The 24840-nt window shown below is 55.1% G+C and overlaps 1 protein-coding gene across 5 annotated transcripts in view; it reads left to right on the top strand.

The window, feature by feature from the left end:
• The first annotated feature begins 6471 nt into the window (after positions 1-6471).
• The window catches only part of BICRA (BRD4 interacting chromatin remodeling complex associated protein), a 76661-nt gene continuing 58292 nt past the window's right edge, over positions 6472-24840 (top strand). For 4 of the 5 annotated variants that reach the window (XM_027619486.2, XM_035725270.1, XM_027619490.2 and 1 more), the window contains exon 1: positions 6472-6572. The gene's annotated coding sequence lies outside the window, so the exon portion shown is untranslated. Of the gene's footprint in view, positions 6573-18003; positions 18221-24840 lie in introns of those variants that run through there. The other variant, XM_027619488.2, reaches the window with a different exon arrangement.

Raw genomic sequence — 24840 nt, forward strand, 5'->3', positions numbered from 1 at the left:
TAAAATCTTTAAAAAAAAAAAAAAACCAAAAAACTCTCTACTGCAGAAGGTAGATGCAAAAGAGTTCACCTCCATGAGGACAGAACAGTTTTTAGGGGCAAGTGTAATAAAGCAGTTAAAAGTATGAGCTTTGGAGCAGGGCTGCCTGGGTTTGAGTCCCCGCGAGGCCTGATTTTGGCAATTCTGTAACCTCTCTGTGACTCAGTTTCCACATCTGTAAACCAGGGATATTAGAACATCCGATCTGCTAGGAATTGATTGGGCATTCATTGACTTTATATACCAGGGCTGGTGGTGCCACTCAAGCTTTACTTACAACTACATCTTGTAGGTGGGCAATTTTCACTTTAGGCTTGGGTGACTTTCACGGCAAACTAAATGTTTCACAAACCCCGGATCATCGAATTTATATAGAGGAAATCTTGGCAAGTAAGAACCCCAACAGTCCCAAACTCATTAGTTGCAGGAAGCTGTTCTCATCCTCTTCTCTAGATCTCCCAGGACAGAGACACCTGGGTGGCTCAGTCGGTTGGGCGTCTGCCTTCAGCTCCAGTCATGATCCCAGGGTTCTGGGATCGAGTCCCATATTGGACTTTTGCTCAGTGGGGAGCCTGCTTCTCCCTCTGCCTGCCCTTTCTCCTGCTTGTGCTCTCTCTCTCTCTCTCTCTGACAAATAAGTAAAATCTTTGAAAAAAAAATAGATCTCCCAGAACACATTAATGCAAATCCAAACCGGGGACAACTCTCCCCTCTGCCCATGCACTCCGTGGACCTCACAACTTCACAAGGTTTATCGGTGAGGCCAACTTCCCTTCTTAAAGGGGCCTGCCCTAGATTTGTCTTATGCTTCTTTCCTAAAAGGGCTTGGTTAGGCTTGTTTCTCCTCATCCTCCCCCAAGAATGGCTAAGGCAGCCCCTTAGTATGTTAAATCCCCCCACGATCACCAAATCACTTAAAGCAACAAAGCCATTCTCTTCCTTGAGTCTGGCTATCTGGTGGTGCAGGAGCCATTGAAGACACTCATTCTGAGCCAGGCTCCCCCCAAACCCCAAGGCCATTGTGGGGGTCCAGGGGGCGCAGGTCGGGGACCCATGGCCTCTATAGCCAAGTCAAGAGTTTTCCCAGGGGCAGTAGGGGCAAGGTGGGAGGGTGCAAAGGGAAAGGTGGGAGGGTGCAAAGGGACAGTTCTCAGAACCCAGTATTTTTGTTTACATTGTATGTGTTTCTTTGAATGGGTGATACAAGGTTCGAACTTTACAAAAGTACAGAAAGATCCACCCTCCACCCACCCTGTCTTCCACTCCACAGGCAAATGCTGCTACCAGTTTGTTTCTGCTTTCGAAGATATTCTGTGCATTTAACAAGCAAAAGCTTGTATTTTTTTTTCACCCACGCCCCCACTTTTAAATCATTATACACTCGGCTCCCCTCTTTGCCTTTTTTTTCTTGCCTGGATACATGGCTTGTTCGGTGTCGGGTCGGGTATAACTTCCTTATTTTACGGTTACTTCGTGTCCCATTACGGGGTCCCCCATCCATGGACAGCTAGGTTGTTTGCCGGTTCATGTTTTTTTTTTTTCCTGTCAGGCGTTTTTATAAAAACAAAAACAATGCTCCCCAACCCGACCCTTGATTAGCATTTGTCGAGAAACGAGCGGAAGCCCCAACCTGCCCACTCCCGCTGCCCGCACCCGTCGAGGGTACCCCCACCGCCTGGACCCCACTGCTCCGGCTGCGCGTCCCGCACGGGCCCTACCTCCTGAACCTGTCAGGCGCGAGCCCGGGCCCTCCGAAGCTCCGCCCCGCGGCTGGCCCGCAGTCGGGCCGATTCAAATCCAGCCAATGGCAGCGTGTAAACAAACCCAGGCCCCGCCCTCCGATGAATAATTCCCCGAGCCGGCGCGAGGCCCAATTAACCCGGCAGGGGTTGGGGGCGGGACAGTGAGGTGGCCCCGCCCCCGGGCGTGGACCAATGGGCGGTCAGACCCCGCCCCCCGCACTTGCCGCGCTGAGGACCCGAGGCCGGGCTGGGCTCGCAGCTGCCTGATTTCGTTGCCGCTGTCGGCGTCTGCCTTCCGAGCGGGCTGGTAGGGCCGGGAGTTGGGGCTGCGCACTCCGGCTGTACGAGCCATATTTAAAGGGCGCGGTCAGAGGGCAGCTGTGGGACCGAAGTCGGTGCCCTCTGAGTCCCCCTTCTTTCCTCGCCGCGCGGCGAAAACCCAGGCCCTTGGAGAGGTCTTGGATGGAAACTTTCTCTCCTCAAACCCCACTGAAACGAAACCTGAAGGGACCGCAGGGTGTTTTAGGACTGGGCAAGGCTGCTTCTTGTTTTGTTCCCTCTTGTTACTCAAGTGTTCCATACATACAGAAAAGTGCATGAATCCTAAGTGTGCGGCTGAACCGAAAATCAAAAACACCCATAGCACCGGCATCCTCCCAGATCAAGAAACAGAACGTGGGTTGGCAAGGTTTTCAACTTTGCAGCTGCCCGTGCGAGGGAGGGGGCGCGACGGGCCCTTATTTAAAAAGAAGAAAAAAAGAAATCCCACCCCCATCTCTGTAGGGAGATGGCGATCAGGCCAGACGTTGGTGAGGGTCCTCCAAGGCAGGAGCTGGGCTGCAGGCCGGATAGGAGGGGCAGGCCTCTGTTCGAGGCAAAGGGGATTAGGGTCTGGTGGGCAGAGCTGAGGTTGGGGCGGGGAAGGACGAGCAGTGGGACTGGACGAGACAGGAAATGCGAGGGCGGGGGGAGGGGGGTGCGGCGGAGGAGAGCTCTCCTAGCTGGAGGGTTGGGAACGCAAAGGGGACTTGCAACCAGTGGGCTTAAAGTGGAAAAAAGCATCAGGGCCCTGGGACAGGGCGGCTTAGTCCTCCAATGTACTGGACCTTTCCACAGCCAATAGTGGGTTTCCTGCTGTTCCTTTTCAGCTGCTCGGTTTTAATGAAAACAGTCCCATTAAGCGTTGAGATAAGGGCAGAAATCCCAAGTTCGTGTTGGGGCTGTGGGGTTTTAATAACCCCAGGTCCAATGTTTAGGGCTTTGCTTGCTGTTGGGAGGGCCACAACCTACAGAAGCCATTTTCCTTACAGCAAACTTTTTTGGACCCCCCCCCCCCATTCATTCAGCACCTGCCCAGCCTCATGTTAGGAAAGAGGAGATACTGTCACCCATATGGGATTAAGTCCCAACTTGGAAGGCAAAGACCCTGTGCCGGGAGCCCAGCAGAACACAGAGATGCAGCCTATTGAGGATATGTAGGTGCATCTTGTCTGGTCCTAATTTTTCACATCTGTACACTGCTTTGTGGCCACCCCCAAGACCTTCTGGATCCTTGTCTCGTTTCATCCTCTCCATGATCTTCCTATAAAGTTCGGACCCAGGGGACACGGAGCCGGGTTTGAATCCCAGGCCGTGTGACCTTGATCCGGTTTCTTATCCTCTCTGAATGTTTCTCCTTCACAAAAAAGAGGATAGAATTGAGGTTTAAAAGAGAGTCAGCACTTGGCCCAGAGGGTTATTACACTCATCAGAGCACTGATCAGAGTGGGGAGTTAACATTACCCAGTTAACCAAGTTAAGGGGGAGGTAAACATGTCTGCAACACATCGACAAAGAAGACGGATCTGATGGATGGGGAGATGCACAGATGTGTGATAAAGCCAGGAGAGTAACATACCGATGGTCCAATCTAAGTGGCGGGTAATTAGGTGTTCATTCTGTTTCTACCACTTCTCCACGTTTGGAAATTTTTGGAATAAAATGTCGGGGTGAGGGAGATTTTGGTGTCTGACTATACACTCCTATTGTACTGATGAGAAAGTGAAGGAGCTGGAAGAGAAGTGACTCACCCCAAGTTCATCTGATGACTCCGAGCCAGTTGGTGATGGAACGAACACCTGGGTGTACTGGGTTGGCCCCCATCCTGACTCGGTAGCCCTGGGACAAGGAGCTGAACCTATCTGGGTCTTGCTAACTCAGTCCTTAACCTAGAACTCATGACTTGTGTGGGATTCTCAAAGGGAAGATGGGTGCCATCCCCAAAAGACTTAAGGTCACTTTTCATTTGGGCCCATAATGACCCTACACTAGCCTTGGACATTTCCTCTCCCAGGGCTTGGCCAGCTGTCGCTAGGTTTGGGGTTGACCTTTTCTTGGTTTCCTTCACACCCAGCCAGGACCATTCCAAGTGGCATAGCCTCTAGGACATCTTCCTAAGAGGTCCGGTGTGTCTGGGGCGGGGGGGGGGGGGGGGGCTATTCTTTGTTCCAAAGACCTTTCTTGAGCATCAAGTACCAGGCAGCATTCTTGGGGTGGGGGATACCAGTGCATCTCTGCCATGGAATGCAGGGGGGAAACTGAAGCTAGGTCTTTTTTGCTTACTTGCACATTGTGTTCCCTAATAGACTGTGAGCTGTGTGTGGGGGGGGGGTAGGGGGGGAACCAGGGTGCTCTTGGTCACAGCTATAATCCTGGCACACTAGATACTCAAACAATACTTCCTGCAGGAATGAATAAATGTGGACAGTCACCCCTCCTAGTGCCTCTAATCTACTAACTTTTAACCAGTCTTCATGTGCTGAGCGCCCCCAGGGGCTGGGAGCTTTGACAGACCCAAGTGCCACCCAGCTCAAATCAGGTCCGACTTCCTGGCTGTGTGTGACTTTGGGCAAAAATACTTCCCCTCTCGAAGCCAATTTACTTCTCTACGCTGTAAAATGGGATTCAAGGTTGCTAGAAGTCTCTTCCTGGTGGGCAGTACTGAGGTCTCAAAACATTGTGATTGGCACTAGTTAGTTAATGAATAAACAAGGCATAGCTCAGTTGGCTCACAGCAAATAGAAGGGCAAGCTACATAAAAAGAAAGTCTAAGTGTGTATATTACCCTTCTCCGAAGGGTCCCATACCTTCAGTATGACCCCTATATAATTTATGGATTCACCACTGTCTTATGTTTGGGGCAACCCATGTGATCACTTCTGAAGTTGATAAAGTTTACTTTTTATATAATAATCAATAACGGTCAGCACTTATCTGGCACTTCTTGTCAGGTGCAGATCTCCATGAGGGCTTATTTGGTCCTAATGACCTTGTGAAGTGAGGCCCATGATTGAGAGGAGGAAATGGAGGCACAGAGAGGTGAAGTGATTTGCCCAAGGTCACACAGCAAGGACGCGGCAAAGGCAGGATGGGAACCAGGGGCTCACCGGTTTGTGTCAGGGCCCTTAAACTCTGTGATCTCTTAAAAAAATATGAAGAGTACCACCGACATACTAGTTTAAACACTAAAGCTTAAAACACAGGTCTCGATCACCAATTCATTCAACACACATTTATTAAGCAGCTTCTGTATGTACGGGGCTTTTTTAGGGCACTGGCGAGACAGAAGGTAATAAAAGACCCGAATAGAGGTCTCCCAGGCCTGTGCACCCCTTAAGGGCAGGCCGGTCCGCGCCATCTGGGTCCCCACTGGGCCCCCAGCACGGCACAGGACACGCAGTAGGCACCCACCAAGCGTTCCCTGAATGAACGCGGGAATCTAAGTGTCCCGCCCGCAAGGCGTTCACGGGCTGGTGGGGCGGAAACGGACCCAACACCACCGAGGCGTCCTGGGGCTTCTGGGAATCCCATCAGCGCGGGCCGAGAGGCCTCGAGGAGGCTCTGAAGTTGGACCCCGCGTTCCTGGCGCCCTCCCCCCGGGCCGTCGCAGGTCGGCAAAGACCGACTGAGGTGAGTGATCAAGCCATGCCCGGGGCCCCTCCGGGCCGGTCGCCCCAAACCCCCCGCTACCTTCCACCCTTTTCGCTCCCACTCCCGGCTCCTTCGCGGTGCCACCGGCGAGGCGGCCACTCTTTATTCCCTACTCCCGCTACCTCTTCGAACCTTCGGCACCCGCCCTGGGCGCGTCCTCCCGCCCGGCGACTGTCCCCCGCGTCCGGCGCACAGCGCCCCTTCCCCAACGGGCAGGGCGCCCGGAGTCCGGGAGCGCGAATCCTTTTAGCCTCTCCCCCCGACCTGGAGCACCGTGCGAGGCGGTCGGCCGACTCCACCAGAGCCTGGGAAGGCGCGACCCCAAACCCCCAGGACTGGGGCTGGGGAGGGGGCGGCGCTGGCGCGGAGGCCACCCTCCCCGGGCGTCCTCGGCCTCCCATTTGCTCGCGGGCCCGCCGCTCGGCGTCCGGAGCCGGGGCTGGTGTGCGGAGCGCGGGGCGGGGCCTCCCTCAAGCCCGTCCCCCGGCGAGGGCGGAGGGAGGAGGAGGAGGAGGAGGAGGAGGAAGGGGGGGCGGACACAAAACCTGCAAGGTTTTTTTTTTTTTTCTTTTGCATTTAATTAAAAAAAAAATTTTTTTTTTTCAAACCCGAGGGGTCCTCCCCGGAGCGCGCGCGGGTCCGGGGCGCCCGGGCCGCGGCGCGGGGCGGCGGCAGGGGCCTGGCGGAGGCTGCCGGGCGGCCGCCATGCGATCAGGCAGTGCGCTGACCGGCCCGGCCGGTCGGCCCCTTCTGGGTCCTCCCTTTGCAGCCCGTGCGGGGCCGTCTCGGAGACCCCGCGCCGACGGCTGCTCAAACATCAGGGTGAGTTTCTCACAATGTAGCAATTTCTCTTTAAATCTCTTAACTCTCTCTACCTGCGAGTCGGGGCTGTGACAGGGCGCAAAAGCGAGGGGGGAGTGGGGGTTGGCGGCGAGGGTGTGTGTGGGGGGAGCCGGAGCCGGGGCCGAACCCACCCCCCGACACTCACACACTCAGCCCCCCAACCGGGGCGCAGCGCCCGCTGCCTCTTTTTTTGGTCGGCGCCCACCACCCCCGGCAGCCCCCCCACCCTCTGCGTCTCTCCCCCCATCACCGCCGCCCCGATCCTGCGGGGACCCCCCCCCCCAGCTCCCCTGCCCAAACCCGGCGCCCGGTGCCTCCCCGGCCCTCCCGCCGGCTGCCGGGGATACAATGGAGCGGCGGAAAAACGAGACCTAACGTTCCACGGGGGGAGGGGCGGGGAGACCCCCTCCCCCGGCCCGGGGGGCCCCCCCTCCTCTCACCCTGCTCCCCGCCTTTCCGAGAAGAAGAGGGCAATGGGGCAGCAGTCGGTGCTCTCCCGGCCGGAGGTGGCGAGCCTTCATCTCCCCCTCTCGCCCGTCCTCTGCGCCCCCTCCCCAAATCCCTGCCGGGGGTGCCCGGGAGAAACGGGGCCTCCGGCAGGCTGGGGAGGGATGGATGCGGAAGGAGGCCATTGGGTCTCCCCCTCCCCACCGCCCCTAAACAATGAAAGGAGTTGACTTGGTCCCCCACCCCCCCAGCGCTGAAGGGAGTTGACCCCCTCCCCCGCTAGCTGGTTGGTCCCGGAGGGGGCCGTTACGGGGAGGGGGAGGGAAGGGAGGGGAGCCTTACCCTTGTCACCTCCCGAGATTTGGGGCGGCCCCCCATCTCCACCCCCTCGGCCTGGGAATAGGAGGCACCAGGCCCAGCCCGGGCACCACGCTCGGGTGGTGACCTTTAGACAAAGGCAACCCTTTCCCTGGGGTGAGCCCGGACGAGCCGGGCCCGCGGCCTCCCCGAGCCCCTGCGGAGGGCGGCCAGGCCCGCGGGCACCCGGAGGGAGGGATGGAGGAGGAGGGAGGAGGGATGGAGCCATCTGGTTTTCCCATCCCTGGCTGCCCCTCGGCTGCTTCCCCGGCTCCTGTCACGGGCGGCCGCGGGGAGACGGGGGACCCAGGGGCTGCCCAGGCCTCGGTCCGCGGCCGGCGGAGAACCGGGCGAGGAGCCGCGCTGGGGCTCCTGCTCGGGCTCCGGGCTCGGGGCTCGGGGCTTGGGGGCCAGCGGCGATTGGAAGGTACGGTGGCTCCTTCCTCTCCGCGCCCCTTTGTTTTGCTTTGTGGTTCTGAGCAGCTGAACTTCCTGGGAGGTGGGGTCAGAGGCCGCCGTGTCAGCTCTCCCCGGGAGGCCGGGGTGACAGGTCCGGGCCCTCTGGTGTTCCCAGACCGCGGGCTGCAGTCCGTGCCCAGCCTCATGTCCGGACAATCAGCCCCTTTTGTCACACGGCCCTCCAATAGAATAATAACCATCTGGGGATGTACCGAGGGTTTGCGTTTCCCTCACGTCTTCTTTCTGCCGGCGCCTGTGGGGGGACACAGTTTGCTGGCTCTTTCTGTGCCCTTTCACCTGGGGTGGGCATAAGGGGTCGGGCAACTCTGACCTGCGGGGTGGTGGGAGAACAGGGGAGTTGGACAGTTCAGGAATCATCCCCTTCCCTCGTGCTGATGTCTGGTGGGACTTTCAGGGGCATGTTTACCTACCCCACCCTCCCCCAGGGCTCCCCCACTCCTGGAAGCCGGAAATAACAACATCTCTCTACCCTGGGAGCATTATGGATTGGCTTCTGCTACACACTGGCCACAGCCCCAGGAGGAAGTAGGAACAGTTATTAGTCCCATTTTGCAGACAGGCTAATGGAGGCTCAGAGAGGTTAAGTGAGTTGCCCAGGGTCACACAGCGCCAATTTGCAACCATTTCCGGTTTCTCCAACTCAGCTCAAAACTGTTAAGTTCTCCTGTACCCCTCTTTGGCACTTTGTCCTGTTGATTTCAGTTGACTTGGGTCTCAAATATCATAGTAACCTGGAAGAAGCTATTGTCATGTCCCCCGCCGTCGTCCGGCGCCCCCCCCAACTCCCCACCCCATGCTGGTTTTTGGGAAGGGGTAAAGACACCTGGAAGTTGGGCTGAGAGCAGAATCATTTCACCCGTGGCTGGAGCAGAGCGTTTGCAGGGAAGAGCTGAGACTTGGAGGTGTGTGGGCTGGGAAGGGGTGCCGCAGGCCTGGCTGGGTGGGGGGCTGGGGGGCCCCTGGGAGTTGGCCCCACCGTCATCCTTCTCCTGTACCTGAGCTGGGACTTGTCCCGGCTTCTGCTACTTAAGCCCTGCCAGCAGGGACGCCGGGCTGCTATTGGGGACCTTCGTGGTCACTCTGCCCTGCCACCCTCTGTGGTGCCCTGGCAGAGAATCTTCTTGCCCATTCTCCCCATGGCTGGCATCAGACCCCCTGCCCCACTCTGTAGCCTTCGGCAAGTCACTTGAGTCCCTAAGTCCTCAGTTTCTTTATCTGCAGGTGATTCCCTTAACTGACCTTGAGGTGGGTGAAAGTATTATCCAAACGTGTTATTTTTGTCATTCAGCAGATGGGATATGGCGTGCCTGTAGGGGGTGGGGAAGAATGTTGGGTGCTGGGCATTTAAGGACCAGTAGCAAAAGGCCTGGAGGAGGTCCCTGTGGCCCTGGGGGGAGGGGGGTTGAGGGCCATCTGTAAATCTGTGATGTTCCCCCTGCCTGCCAGCTCTCTGAACGGGGACCCTTCCCCTTGAGCACAGACTGGTGCTGGATAAACATGGGGGGGGGGTTGCTGAGGGAGAGGGACCGGGGAGGGCCCAGCTCGCCCAGTGAAGAGGGTAACAAGGGTAATCTCGCCATTTTACAGATGAGAAAACTGAGCCCGTGGAAAGCCTATTCCTTGACTGGGAGGGGACTCCAACCCAGACTGCAGGGGGTGGGAGAGAGTGGGAGAGGGGTTTCGCATTTGTCAGCAGGGCTCGGGGAGACAGTGTTTGGAGAGAGCCCTTGTCCCTTAGCTGCTGTCCTGTCTTCCCGAGATGAGAGGCATAAGTCATAATAAATCCTTCGGGGTGAGAGGAGAGGGGCTGTAGGGCACCTACAGGTCCCTCAAGCCTGAGCGTTTCCTGAAAATAGGAACTGATTTTTTTTTTTTTTTTTTTTTTTTTTTGAGTGGAGAAGCATGAGTAAGGCCCTAGAGGGACAGGCCTGGGCTCCACCCCCCTCCCTGCTGACTTCCTTCCCAGAGGCCTCTGGGGCCTTCCCCCAGCCTTCCCTTGGGATCATGGGGTCTTGCCCTCCCACCCCCAAAAGCTGTGGAAGGGGTCAGCGCGCAGCACTGAGCCCTGGTAGGAGGGTCCTGGGGTTGGGGTGGGGGGGTTCCCCAGGTTCCTGGGGGCCACCTTTTAGCCCCAGGCCTAGCCACCAATGAGGAGTTCCCGCCAGGCCTCCCAGCTCTCCCCTGTGGCTGTCTTGATTCCTGGTCTCAAGAATGCAGAAGGCTGCTGCTGGGGGGGGGGGGGGGTAGTTAATTGGAAACAGGAAAACATGGCATTCCTTTCCAGCGGGGCCTGGGCTTGGAAAGCAGTGAGGGGCTGCCTTTTCCCCCCCCATCCCGCCCTGCTGGGGAGAGGGGTAGGGGGCATGGTTATCTTGCTCTGGTCTCTTTTGGGTTTTCCCCTGCCAGGCACCCTCTCAAGGGAAACAAGTGACCTGAGCTACATCCGTGATGTACAGCCCCCCATCAGAATGATTTGCTCCCTACTAATCCCCTTGTCACATGAGTTTTGTCCCCCCTGTTGGAACATGGCAGGGCTGCCGGAGTTCGCTGCCCAGAGTAGGATGCTTCACCCCAGAGACACGTGGGAAATGTTTGGTTGAATTGTCCCCAAGGATTCCCTCCCTCCTCGTTCCTTCTGAATCCTCCCCTGCCTGGAGTGCCAGGCATTAGAGCTTTGTCCCCATCGGCTAAAGGCTTTGTGTCTCGGTGACATGCCAGAGTCCCCCAGCAGAGAGAGAGTTTACTGAGACATTTCTCGTTTGGTGACAATTAGTTTTGTGCCAGAGTTTGTGCATTCGTGGTGGCGTGGAATCTGTTGGCAGGGAAGGGCGCTTTTGTTCCTTTAATTGTTCCCAATAAAGCTTCTTTGAGGGCCTACTGTGTGCCAGGGACCCAGTCCAGGAGGAGGCTGGAGGCAAGTGTTGTCTCCAGGGCTGGGTTCGCTGCTGTGGGATTCAAGCAGTTCTGTCTGGGTGGTCTGTGAGGGGCCCCTCAGCTCCCCCCACCGCCCTGAGGCAGCTCCCCAGTCCTGATGTTCTGTGCACCCGCTTTTATAACGGCGTGTGTATCTTTTAAGAATATTTGTTTGGGGCGCCTGGGTGGCTCAGTTGTTAAGCGGCTGCCTCTGGCTCAGGTCATGCTCTCAAGGTCCTGAGATCGAGCCCCGCATCGGGCTCCCTGCTCTGCGGGGAGCCTGCTTCTCCCTCTCTCCGCTCATGCTCTCTCTCTGTCTCTGTCAAATAAATAAAATCTTAAAAAAAAAAAAAAAAAAAAGAATGTTTCTTTCACATGCCCTCCTCCTTGCCCTGCAATTGCTTTTTTTTCCACTTTATTTCCCTGGGAGACTGCTGCACCGTAGAGGGAGGATTTCCTCCTGTCTTTTTCTTGGCTGCATGCTACTCGGTGGTGTGGGTGAATCCTCATGTACTAACATGGGTGCAGAAGCGTTTCCCAACGCACAGCGCTGGAAGGCGGCATTCCCAGGTCATCGGGAATTCGGTATTCCTGTGGGATATACTCCTAGAAGTGGGATCCTTAGATCAGCAGTCTGCAATTTCTCATTTCGTTGCTCCTCGGAGGTACCTTTGCGGATGTGCTTGGGAGAAGTCATTCCTCTCCTGCTCTGGTGTCTTTGCCTCTTGTGACCTCCTGGCATCTTCCTTTCTGCCCGTGGCCTGCGTTGTGTCCTTGCCACTTGGTATGGAGGTCAAGGCCCTGAGCTCTGGGAAGCCGACTGTCTGTGGGTTGGAACCCTTGCTCCACCTCTTGCTGGCCAAATGGCTGCAGGCAAGGAGCTTGCTGGTTCTGGGCCTCCGTTTTCTCCTCTGCTAAATGGGTTCATCTCAGTGCCAACTTTTGGAAGGTCTTGAGGATTACCTAACACCACCCATAAAGTGCGTAGATAGCCTTATCAGTCATTGGCGGTGTTAGCTGTCCTTCTTTGGCAGTTCTTTCCCCTGGGGCCGGGACCTGCCAGATTCTTGGCTGTGAACCCTAATTGGCAGGCAGGGGAGAGAAGGCTTGCTTTCCCACTTAATTGTAGTGTGACCCAGGCCAAATGATCCCTCTTTTGGGTCTCCGTTTCCTTATCTGTAAAATGGGCCCACGATGGCTCCCTTGTAGGGTCTGCTGTGAGGGCTGAATGGGGCATTGCTGTCCCGAGCTGGGCCTGCAGTAGGCTTTCGGAAACTAGCAACGGATGTTGCCCTTATGTTCACTGTGATTACTGTTCTGCTGTGGGACCCATGCTGACTTCTGCATTCTGAAAGGTCTCCCTTGTCTTCCCCAAAGGCACACGGGGAACAATGTTGGCATAGTAAGCCGCATGGCAGCAGAGGGCACTGCTTTGGCATGAGGGGTGGTGGCGTGACCCTGGGAACAGGGCATCTCAGCTCCGTACCTCAGTTTCCCCAACTGAAAGACCGCGAAGGACAGGAGACCCGCTTCCGGCTTCTCATGGACGTTCAGTGCTGAACACAATGCCTGGCACATGGCAGGTGCTCAAAAATGTTAGCCCTGGGGGGCGCCAGGCTGGCTCAGCTTGTAGAGCATGTGACTCTTGATCTCTGGGTCATGAGTTCAAGTTCCACACTGGGCATGGAGCCTGCTTAAAAAAAAAAATGTGGTGATGATGATGGTGATTAAAAAAAGTAGTAAAGTCTCCTGTGGGATCTGTTACCAGGTCCGTACTGCCTTCCCCCTAAACTGTAGGCAATCAATATTGGCATTTTAAAAATTTATTTGAGAGAGAGAGAGAGAGAGAGTGAGAGAGGGGGAAGGGGCAGGGGGAGAGAGAATCTCAAGCAGATTTCTCGCTGAGCACGGATCCCCCTGATGCAGAGCTCGATCCCATGACCCTGAGATCATGACCTGAGCAGAAATCAAGAGTTGGCCGCCCAACCAACTGAGCCACCCAGGCGCCCCTAGCATGGAGATTTTAAAGCACCCATCAAGAGTTGAGAGAATAACAAAATCAACCCCTCTGTGCCCATCACCAGCTTCAACAGATTTCTGCTCATCTTTTTTTTTTTTCTGTTAGTCCACCTCCCTGCGCTGCACTTTTTTTTTTGTTGTTCTCTTCTGCTAGATACTTTTAAGCAAATTCCAGACGTTATATCATTTCAATTTTATTACTAATGGTATTGCTATTTCTGGGGTCCAGAATCGGTTTCACCATCTCCAGGATCTGTCCTGTTCTGTGAGGGAGGAGACATGAAGCCCATTTCCCAGGTTGGGGAGACTGAGGTGGCGGGGAGTGGGCTTTGGCCAGATTGTCTTTTCTCTGTGTTGCCTTCTTTGGGACCTTGGTGAGGTCCCTGTCTTGGCCACCCCGGGCCTTCGACCCTGGGGGCTGTTTCCGATTACACAGGTTTGGGATTTACCCCCGGATATGTACAGTGTGGCCTCGGTTCTGCTGTTTGGTGCAGAAATTGTCTCTGTAGTGGGTGAGTCGGAGAAGTTGGGCCAGCGCGGGGTGATGGACAGGATGACCCCGGAGGGGAGGGTGACTGGGTCGGCTGCCCCAGTTTGCATCCTCCTGCTGCCCTTCTAATCTTATGACTTGGGGCAAGTTACTTCCCTTCTCTAAACCCAGGTTGGAGAACCAGGGGCACAGGAATAATAAGAGACGCTTCCTCTGAGAGCGTTTGCATCCATTTTGTGAGTCGCGCATGGAAAAGCATTCTACAATTGCCTGGCTCCGAGGAGGCGCTCGGCAGCCGGTGGCGGTCATTGTCATTGGCGCTTTTGTTAATTATTCTGTGTGTACTTGGACTGTGTGTAACCAGCTGTTCTTCCCAGGGGTAAGAGGGTAGGAGGAAGGGTCCCTGGAGCCCCGGCTAGGCTCAGCCGCCTCTGTCCCCTCCTTTTGGCCACTCCATCCCTCTGTACCTCCCCTTCCAAGTGCTTCTTAGGCTTGGAGGGGCTGGAGGGGGCTACTGACTTCTAGGTGACCCCCCCCTTCCCCAGCCTGGGTCCCCTAGGCCCCAGCCTGGCAGCCTTCGAAGCAGAGCGAGAGGAGAATGTCTGTGTGTGGCTGCCGGATCCTCGTTCATGACCCCTGGGGCCCTGGGGGGGAGCCCCTAGTGCTTTGCAACCTGGAGGCAAAGGGTCGCCCATCCCCCCCAGGACACCTGCAGGTTGTAGCTCCCAGGAGCCCCCTCTGCAAAGAATGGGTGCTGCCTCTTGTCCCCTGTGCGGTGCTGGGCAGGCAGGTGCCCACAGCTCCTGCCTCACCAAGGGGCTGTGACATTTTGCTGCACTGACACCTCCCTCCTGTCCTTTGTGGGACCTCAGCCATCCTCGAACATGGAGCCCCCGCCCCCCCAGGCTGGGTGAGGGGGGTTCTTAGCTCTGTACGCTCTCCCGCCAAGCTCTTGCCACACTGGCCTGACTTCTCCCCAGAACGTGCCCAGCGACCTCCCTGTTGTGTTGCGGGAAAGATTCGTACATACGTATGCAGGCCGTCCCCCCGTCCTGTCAGTGAAACATAATTTACACGCGATCAAGTGCGGAGTTGAAGTGTGCCTCTTGATGCGTCTTGGCAAACGTGGCCACCTGTGTCACCCACACCCCCATCGAGATCCAGAACGTTCGCCTCACGGCCCAGAAGTCCCCTTGTTGCCCTTCCCTGCCCACAGCTGCTCGGCAGTGCTGGTCCTCTTTGTCAGTCGAAGGTGGATCCACGTGGCCCCTTCTCGAATTGCACAGACTACTACCGTGTGTGGTCCTTTGAGTTGAGCATTTCTGGTTCCGCAGCATCATTTTAAGCTTCAGCCGTATTGTGGGCATCCGGAAGGCCTTCTCTTCTCTCATGGAGCAGGAGTGCATGGGAAGGTTTTTGCCTCCTTTTCTCTCAGCAGAGAGAGACTCCCTCCCCCAGGAAGTCTCAGCCTCTGAACATCTCTCCCCTGCCTACCCTGCCCAGGCCCCAGTTCACTGGCTGGCCCCCCATGGCCCCCTTGGGATGTAGTAGGTCTTCTGTGAGCTCTTCTTCAGGCCTGGCTTTCTCACCAGACTCTAAACTGCAGTAGGAGAGAAACAGTGTGCTCCGTGTTCTCAGCTCCTGGCGCGCAGTTGAGCCCCGATGTTTGTTGAGTGACTGACTGACTTAATGGTGGGCATATCACAGGAGTAGAGAGAGGAGAGTACAGAGCCCGCGTTTGGAATCCCTATGCTGTTTCTCAAAACAGTGATGTACGTACCTGCTTCCAAATCACCAGAGGTGTTTGTGAAAAGTGCCCGTCCCAGGGCCCCAGCCCTGAGCACTTTGTTTACTCCGGAAGCCCACCTCACAGAGTCCCAGGGCTCAGCCTGCAGGCCCCTCACCTGGGACAGGGAGCCATGGGTCTTCCAGCCACACTGGACCCTCCTTCCATGGACATTGTCTATCCTGCCGTCGCTGCCTCCCCAGTGCCTAGTCCGCGATCCCTGCATGCTTGCCAGTGGGAATCAAGCCTGTGGGGCACATCAGGACTGTGGCCAGCCCTTTGCCCTTGTCTGAGCTCGTCCCCCTTCCACAGTCCTGTTTCATTTAGACCTTTCTGAAGCAGGGGAGCATTATCCCCATGTGTCAGGGGCACACCGAACCAACTTCTGGACCTGCTCTTCGGCCGCCCCCCATGTTGCTCCTTGCCCATCAGATCTGTTCCTTGTCCTGGCTTAAAATTCTCCCCAGGGCTAGACCCCTGGCTTGCCACCACTTCCCTGTCACACAGGCAGCAAGAAGTGAAGTGACTTGTCCAAGGTCACACAGCTAGCCGCTGGCAGAGCAAAGGTTTAAATCCAGGTACGTGCCTCCGGTTAATTCAGACCCACACAGTGGGTCTCCTGTGTGCCTGGCCCCAGAGCTCTGCCCTTGGGGACAGGGGAGGGAGGGAAGCCACCAACACACCCATCCTCCCTGCAAGGTGAGATCCATATCTCAGGGATGCGTGCTGAGCTGGGGGAGGTCAGGGGGAGGCATCAGGCCAGGCTTCCTGGAGGAGGGGGTTCCTGGGGGCAAGCTTTGGGCTCAAGGCCATTCCCAGCAGAGAGAAGGCACAGTGGTTGGTAGATGTTGGGATGCTTTGCACAAAGGTCATTGGCCTGAGCAACTGGATAGATGCAGGTGTCCCCTCTTGAGACGGGTAGAGGCGTCTCTAGTTTAAGGAGCACAATCCCCAGGGAGTGAAGCTCTAACACTCTCATGGATGGTGGAGGGACGCAGAGGGGTGAGAGATGCAGAATGGTTGAGCTGTCGGGGTCACGAGTGAGAGATGGTGACACTGAGTGATCAGTCCCAGGGATGGGGAAGGTTCCCCAGGGAGAGGACAGGAGAGAGTCCAGAATCGGCTCAACCATGTATTGGCAGAACTTCTGAGGCCAAAACAGAAGGAGAGGAGGGTTGGAATCAGGCACCGTCTCTGTCTCAGGAGCAAAGGGAGAGAGCTTCTAGAAAGGTCTTAGCTTAAATGGACTTGAGGGGGGCTTCCTGGGTCTGAGAAGTAGGTAGGAGCAGGAGCCAGACTGGAATACGGTGAGGAGCTACAGGAAGGGGAAGGATGGCCTCATGGATGGATGGATGGATGGATGGAAGGGAGGGAGGGAGGGAGGGAGGGAGGGAGGAAGGAAGGAAGGAAGGAAGGAAGGAAGACAGGAAGACGAGAGCTCTTGGCAGCCAGACCTTTAACAAAAATAAAATCTTACTACACTCTTTGGCTCCCTAGTGCCCTCAGGTAAGTCTGCCCCTCCCCTCTTCTGACAAAACCCTAGTCTGGTGGCCTGGATTTCCCTGACTTCTTTCACCTTGCCTTCTCCGTGCCCCAAGCTCTTTCCTGCCTCTCCGGACCTTTGCCCTTGCTGTGCCTTCAACCTGCAGTGTATCTTCCCCAACTCCTTCCTGTCTCCAGCAGGCCGCTGCTTACATACCCCCTCCTCCAGGAAGCCTTCCTTGACAACCACATCCCACTTCCTTCACTTCGCTGAGCTTGTTTCTGTGTTAGGATTCATCCCCAGGACCTGACTCAGAATAAGTCTGTAATCAGGGTTTATTGAACCAGTGAGGGCCAGGCGACCTTTACGTGGATCGTGAGTTGAGCATATTGGATTGGTTTTTTAGGAGCTGAGCAGGCTTAGAGCCTCAGGAGAGAAAAGGAAAGGAGTGAAAGAAGATTCTAGAAGAGCAGGAGGGGGGGTGGTACTGGGTGGGGCTCAGGAGTGAGGTTTTCTCAAAGGTCAGGAGGTGAGGAGCAAGGTGTGAAGGCAGAAGAAAGATGTGCAGTTGGGAAGGGGTTCCGGGGGCCAGCGTGGGGCTGCTTGGGGACAGGAGCAGAGGTGGCCTGGGGTGGGGTGCGGGGTGACCCACAGTGTTGCCAGCTGGTGGCTGGGGGCGAGCCTTCCTGCCTGGGAGAGTCCACCTTTTATTTCTTTGGGGCGAAGGTCTTAAGAGCATGTGGTTGTTCTCAATCTGCGAGAAGGAGGTTTAGGTCCTTTTGAGAACCTGCTCAGAGGCCAGTCAGACCTTTCCCCAGAGAACCACGCCCTTGACTCCACATCCCAGCATTTGGCCAAGGATTTCAGGGGGTTGTGGATCCAGTTAGGAGCTTTACACAGGTTGTCCCTATAGCAACAGTAGTAACAGCCAGCACTGTCACAGGCACCGGGCTAGGCCCTTTACAAGTACTGACTCATTGCACAGGAGGACCTGCAGAGGTAGGTGAGTGAGCATCCCCATTTTACAGATGAGAAAGCTAAGGGCCAGAGCGGTTAAGTGACTTACCCAGTCACACAGCTGCTAACCGGCAGAGTGGGGATTCCCCCCGGGTGGTCTGGCCCCCCCACAGCCCAGGTCTTTAGCCGTGAACCTTGCTGCTTCCTGGTTACAGTGGGGAGGCCCCCCCCCCCCACCATGAGGAAGCCCACAATCCCGGAAGCTGCCTTTCCCCCCCCCCCCACCGCCCTCGACCTTACCGGGTTTGCCCTGAGATCCAGCTTGGGCCTCAGCTGAGCCTTCGGAGGCTTGGGCTCAGCGGGGCACCATCCCTCCCTCCTCTTTCTCTTTTTACCCTCTGTTCTGTCTTCATTAGCATAAGCGAGGAGGCCGCCCAGCTTCCTCCAGACGGCGGATGTGTTTGTGAGCTTGCTTGTGAGCTGATGTGAGTCAGCCAGACCTGCGAGGGGCGGAGGGTCAGGACTCCAGGCAGCGCTGGCCCGGAGCCACCCGTGGGACGGGGAGCCAGGGCCCTCCAGCTCTCTGAGCCTCAGTTTCCCCATCAGTCAGCGAGAGGGGCCCGACGCCTTCCCCCCCCGCGGAGGCTCGGTGACATCGCCCGTCAACAGAAGCACCGCATTTATGGCAATCCCCGGTAGGCCTCGTAGGTGTTTGGAAATGCAGAATATTTCAGACGGGGAACCCACACCGGGTAACGGGAACACCCGCCTGGCTGTGCCCCCAAATGAGTGAGACAGGAAGAAAGTAAAAGGATGGTTGTCAGAGACCTTTGGAGGTTGGAATCGTAGATCTAAAATACCTAGCTGGGGGCGCCTGGGCGGCTCAGTCGTTAAGTGTCTGCCTTCAGCTCAGGTCACGATCTCAGGGCCTGGGATCGAGCCCCGCATCAGGCTCCCTGCTCTGCGGGAAGCCTGCTTCTCCCTCTCCCACTCCCCCCTGCTTGTGCTCCCTCTCTCGCTGTGTCTCTCTCTGTCAAATAAATAAAATCTTTAAAAATAAAAAAGTAAAATACCTAGCTGGTGGGACCCTCTGTGGAGTCTGATTGAGCTCACGTGTGGTCAAGTGTGTGGTGCCTCATAAGCACGTTGTTAAGTGCTACTGTCCTATTGCTATCTCTGCTGTGGCCTGTTACTGTCACCAACCAGCCTTTAGTCTGGACCTACTGCTGCAGACAGCTTGGGCTGTGCCTGAGATCCACAGCTTCTCAAACCCAAATTGGTTTCTGACAAGCTCCCCAGGGTGGGCGGGGCAGGGGGGCGGGGGGATCCACACACTTGAATAGCACGGTGTCCCGTGGATATCGAACGGTGTCTGAGTTGCTTCCAGGGTCCTGCAAATGGGATGGACACATGGGGCCCCAAGGCTAAAATAGGATTCCTTAACTCTTAGCTTTTGGGGGTGGCTGCGTATGAATTATACAAGGAAGAAAGGCGTGTAAGTAACACTGTGATCATCTTTTTACCGCCCCCCCCCGCCCCGTTCCTTCCCTCTCCACCAAGAGACTCTGCGAGGAATTTGGGGTTCATTCAGCTGCTCTTCTTGTTTCTTCCCTTTGATCGCACAGACCGTGTGGATTCTTCCACACCTTACTCTTACGTGTTTATTGATCCGAATCTTTTTTTTCCGATTGAAGTATGGTCAGCGTGCAATGTCGTAGGAGTTTCCACCTGTATTAGTACAACATAGCGGTTTGACAGTTCTTTGCGTTACGGGGTGCTCATCACAGTACGTGTAGTTACCACACAGAATTATTATGATATTATTCACAATATTCCTTATGCTGTACTTTCTGTCCCCGTGACCTGTTTCGTCTGCCCCCCACACCCTGACGTCTTACTTTTTAAAATTGGACAAATGTCTTAGAGTTGGTTCCATTTCTGTAGTCTAGCATCCCATTCTTTTAGCAGCTGAGGAGCCTTCCCTAAATTATTTAACCTCCACTCTGCGGATGCCCTTTATAGTTTAGTTCCAATTTTTGCTGTGAGCCTATGTGTGTCTTTACATTTAAAGTGTGTCTCTGGCAGATAGCATACAGTCTGAGAGTCTCCATCTGATGATTGGAATATTGAGACCAGCACTGTCCGGTAGAAATAAAATGCTTGCCACTTACACGCTATTTTATTGTATTTTAATTACTTAATTATTTACCTAGAGGGCTTGGGGGTGGGGGCAGGGCAGAGAGAGAGAAAATCCTAAGCAGGCTCCACGCCCAGAGCAGAGCCTGATGTGGGCCTTGATACCATGACCTGAGCCGAAATCAAGAGTTGGAGGCTTAACCCACTGAGCCACCCAGGTGCCCCTTACACGTTATCTTAAATTTTCTAGTAGGCACAGTAGAAAGAAACAGGGGAAACTAAAGGGAGTATATTTTATATGAACTAATATATCCCAAACACTATTATACTGACATGTGATCAATGTAGAAATCGAGATATTTACATTCTTTTTATTGCAGTAAAATACGTGGAACATACAATTTACCATTTTAAGTATTTTTTTTAAAGATTTTATTTATTTATGAGAGAGCGCGCGGGCACGCGCACAGGAGTGGGAGGAGGGGCAGAGGAAGAGGGAGAAGCAGGCTCCCCACTGAGCAGGGAGCCTGATGTGGGGCTCGACCCCAGGACCCCAGGATCATGACCTGAGCTGAAGGCAGACGCTTAACCGAGCCACCCAGGCGCCCCCCGCTTTAACTGTTTTTAAGGGTATGATTCAGCGTCCAGTCTGTTTGCAGCGTTGTGCAACCATCACCACTCTCCATTCCAGAACTTGTTCTTCATTCCAAACAGAAACTCTCTACCCATTAAACACGCCTTCTCCCCTCACCCGCTTGGAGCCTCTGTTCTCCTTTCTGTCCCCATGAATTTGCCTTCCCTCGGCACCTCACAGAAGTGTAATCGTACTGTATTCATCCTTCTGTGTCTGGCTTCTTTCACTCAGTGTCATATCCTCAGGGTTCACCCATGCTACAGCCTGGATTGGTGTTTATTTCCTTTTTAAGGCTGATTAATAGTCCGTTGTCTGTATACACCCCCTTTTGTTCATCGGTTCATGCTTCGATGGCCATTTGGGTTGTGTCCACCTGTTGGCTATTGTGACTACTGCTGCTGGGAACGTTGATGTACATCACCTGAGTCCCTGCTTTCAGGTCTCTCGGACGTATACCTGGGCGTGGGACGACTGCATCCTGTGGGAGTTCTGTGTTGAACTTGGAAGAAGAACTGCTGATTTTTCACAGTGGCCGCACCATTTCTTGTTCCTGCCAGCAATGCATCAGGGTTCCAATTTCTTTTCTTTTCTTTTCTTTTTTTTTTTAAAGTAGACTCCATGCCCAATGTGGCCCTTGAACTCATGACCCTGTGGTCAAGAGTTGTGCACTGTATGAACTGAGCCAGCCAGGCGCCCCAAGAGTTCCAATTTCTTCACATCTTCGCCAGCGCCTCTTATACCATCTCCCCCTCCCCCGACTAAATTTTCGAAATCAGTGTATATTTTATACATAGCACATCTCCGTTTGGACTAGCTGCATGTCAAGTGCTTGGCAGTCATGTGAGTCTGCTCAGCGTGATCAGCCCCCTTTAGACCATTTACGTTTATGGTCCTTATTGATGTGGCCGGATTTAAATCTTCCATCTTGCCATTTGTTTTCCGTTTATTGCCTATGTTTTTTTATGCCTTTTCTTCTCATCCCCTGCCGCCTTAGGATTAAATGAGTGTTTTAGTATCCCATCTTCTCTCCATTATTAGCTGATTCATGCTACCTCTTTGTTGCTCTGGAGTTTTCATTTTGTGCCTTCGACTACCCTGTGGGCTTCGATTCTTAGTAAGGTGGGAGCCATGGGAGGCTTTTGAGCTGGGGAGTGACCCGACCTAACATTTTTGTATCCACACCTTCAGTCACTTGTGGTAGAGTGTTTTTACCGGCCAGATTCCTGGAAGAGGCATTGCTAAGGCAGAGGGAAGCGTGCATTTAGACTTGGGTGAGCCCTGCCAAATTGCATTCCAGAAAGGCTTTACCATTCTCACCCCTTGCAAACAGCAGCCAGGATTTATTGAGTGGCTGCTTGGTGCCAGGCCCATGCCGGGCCCTAGGGACACTGGTGAGAAACAGCCCAGGTCCTGCTGCTTACATGATTCTCAGGCCTCGAGTCCCAGGCCAGCTTCTGGAGCTGCCTCTGAGCTCAAAGGAAGGAGAAGCTTTCACAGGAACCAAAAAGGGAGTGGAGAGACCAGAAAATATTCTAGGTGGTCAAGGAGGTCTGGCATGTCCCAGGTGGCCTTAGAGCTAGCTGGATCAGGAGACGTACTGTATCGGTCTGGGGACCCCATGTCTGGGCTCCCCATCAGTGTGGGGCACATTGGGGTGCTGTTGAGGAGTAAACTAATAATACCTCCCTTGTGGGGCTTTGTTTGGGAAGATTTCACGGGAAGGCAGAGAGCACAGGGGTTGGTGTTTTGACTAGATTATTATCAGAGTGAGGGCGGATCAGCATCGGAACAGGTCAACCCGACGGGCCTGACCCAAGTTTTAGACAGTGTTTAAGGCCTGTGTCAGATAATCTTGGGCTTGGGGTCCCAGCTCGCTCTTTCCTCAGGCAGGTTACTCCAGATCTCTGTTTTTTTTTTTTTTTTTAAGATTTTATTTGTTTATTTGACAGAGAGAGAGACACATCGAGAGAGGGAACATAAGCAGGGGGAGTGGGAGAGGGAGAAGCAGGCTTCCCGCGGAGCAGGGAGCCCATGCGGGGCTCGATCCCAGGACCCTGGGACCACGACCTGAGCCGAAGGCAGATGCCTAACGACTGAGCCACCCAGGTGCCCTTCTCCAGATCTCTGTTAAAAGAGGATAAAAGTAGGGGCGCCTGGGTGGCTCAGTCAGCTGAGCGGCCCGCTCTTAACTTTGGCTCAGGTCGTGATCTCGGAGTTGTGAGATCACCGCCCACTTCAGGCTCTGCGCTGGACTTGGAGCCTGTTGGAGCCTGCTTGGGGTTCTCTCTCTCCCTCTGCCCCTCCCCACTCGCTCGCTCTCAAAAAAAAAAAAAAAGAGGCTAGAAGCAGAAGCTGCCTTCCTCCCAGGAGTGTGACAAGGGTCCTTGTCACTGCGATGCTGCCAGCACAGAGCATAGTACCCTCCAGGACCACAGTAAGGCCTATAGGGGAGCAGCCAGATCCTTCCTTGGCCCCCAGGACCGAGACCCTGAGAAATGAGGCCACTTGCCCAGGGTCAGCATTGTGGAGCGGGGATTTGAAGCCAGGTTTGTCTAAACCAGAGCCCATGGGCTGCCTCCTTCTGGGCCTTCGGGGAGCCTCCCGGGTTAGCACACGAAGATTCTCCCCCTCTTAGGAGAGCCGGCGAGCCAGGCACGCCATCCAGACGCCACCACCAACCTCAGCGATGCCGGCTCACCCACGGGGCCTTGGTGGGCAGCAAGACCTGACCTGAAGCCAGGCTGTTTATGGTCTGTCTTCATCGTGCTGCATGTGACTGTTCACATGTTTGGCTGCAGAAATATTAGTGTTTGATTACAGGGTGCCGCCTCGGAGCTGAGGGTTTTCCAGGAGAGATGTGTGCGCGCTCTATCTACCTGCAGAGCCTGCAGAAAAGCTGCATTTCGGAACACATCTCACCTCCAGGGTTTTGAAGGAAGGATCGGGACCCACTCAGTTGCGTGTAGGGGTTGCATGGTGCAGGCACTGCTCGGCGTCTTCCTGCACTCTGCTGGATTATATTTACTACCTGTGTTCTCCGCTCGTTGCTAGACGATTCTAATGAGCAGCCGTGTCAAGCCTTGACAGGGTCTGCAGGCGAGGAAGCAGGGTGGGCGGCACGAGTGGGCGGTGAGGCTTCTCGAAACCCGTTCTCCGAGAGCTGCCGAGCCTGGAGTCTGTGTCAGGTTGTGGCTGGTGTTGAGGGAGGAAGGAGGGATGGAGTGATGGGCCAGAGAGGGGCCTGCCCTTGAGGCAGATGCTCCTTGTGGGGCCAGATCTGTGGGAACTGGGAGAGAGAGGCCAACTCCCATAAATGTCAGGTAGTGGGATTAAGGGCGGGGCTTGCCAGGGCGGGGATCTTATTCCCTTTCCCCCTTGGTTTCTGGCGCTTTGTATCCAGTCTCTATCCCTCTGCTAAGCTCCCTACCGGCTTGTTTACTAGGCACCCCAGATTTAATGTTTCCAACACCCAGCCCCCCACCTCTCGCCCACCCCAAAACCAAAACCGAAACCAAACCCCAAACCCAAACCCAAACCAAGCCTGCTCCCTCTGGGCTGTCACCATCTCTCAATGGCAGTGTGGTCCTCCCAGTGGCCTGGGCTCAGTACTTTGGCATCAGCTCTGATGCCTCTTTCTCTCTCTTTTAAATTTAAATTTAATTTTTTAAAAAGATTTAATTTATTTGAGAGAGAGAGAGAGAGAAAGCACAAGCAGGGGGAGTGGGAGAGGGAGAAGCAGGCTCCCCGCTGAGCAGGGAGCCAGACGCGGGGCTCGATCCCAGGACCCTGAGATCATGACCCTGAGAAAGCCGAAGGCAGATGCTTAACCGACTGAGCCACCCGGGCGCCCCTAAATTTAATTTTTTTTTTATTCTAGGAAACAACACATAACATAAAACTTAACCATCTTAAACCTTTCGAAGTGTACCGTTCGGTAGCATTAAGTATATTCACGTGGTCAAATTGGTGTTTTCTTCTCTCTTCGGTACCTGGTCAGTCCCACAGCATGGCCTGGGAGCTCTGCCTCCAGAATGTCTCCAGAATCTGGCCTCGTCTCCACCCCTTCCACTGCCCCCAGCCACTGTCACCTCCCACCTGCACCATCGCCTCTCCTCCTGGTGCTCCCACCACCCCATGCCCCCCAGACGGCCAGAGGGACCCTGTTGTAACCTGAGGCCGCTCACGTCCCTCCTGTGGCTCCCATCACTCCGAGCAAGAGCCAGAGTCCTTACAGTGGCCCCGAGCTCCTCTGTCCAATGCAGTAGCCATGGGCCACGTGTGGCCCTTGAACACTGGCTGAGCCGAGTGTGACATACACCCTAGATTTTAAAGTCTTAGAATGAAGTGCGTAGGGGGGCGCCTGGGTGGCTCAGTCGTTAAGCGTCTGCCTTCCGGTCAGGTCATGATCCCGGCGTCCTGGGATCGAGCCCCACATCGGGCTCCCTGCTCAGCGGGAAGCCTGCTGCTCCCTCTCCCACTCCCCCTGCTTGTGTTCCCTCTCTCGCTGTGTCTCTCTCTGTCAAATAAATAAAATCTTAAAAAAAA

This window comes from Zalophus californianus, chromosome 17, assembly GCF_009762305.2.
Source record: "Zalophus californianus isolate mZalCal1 chromosome 17, mZalCal1.pri.v2, whole genome shotgun sequence".
Taxonomy (NCBI): Eukaryota; Metazoa; Chordata; class Mammalia; order Carnivora; family Otariidae; genus Zalophus; species Zalophus californianus.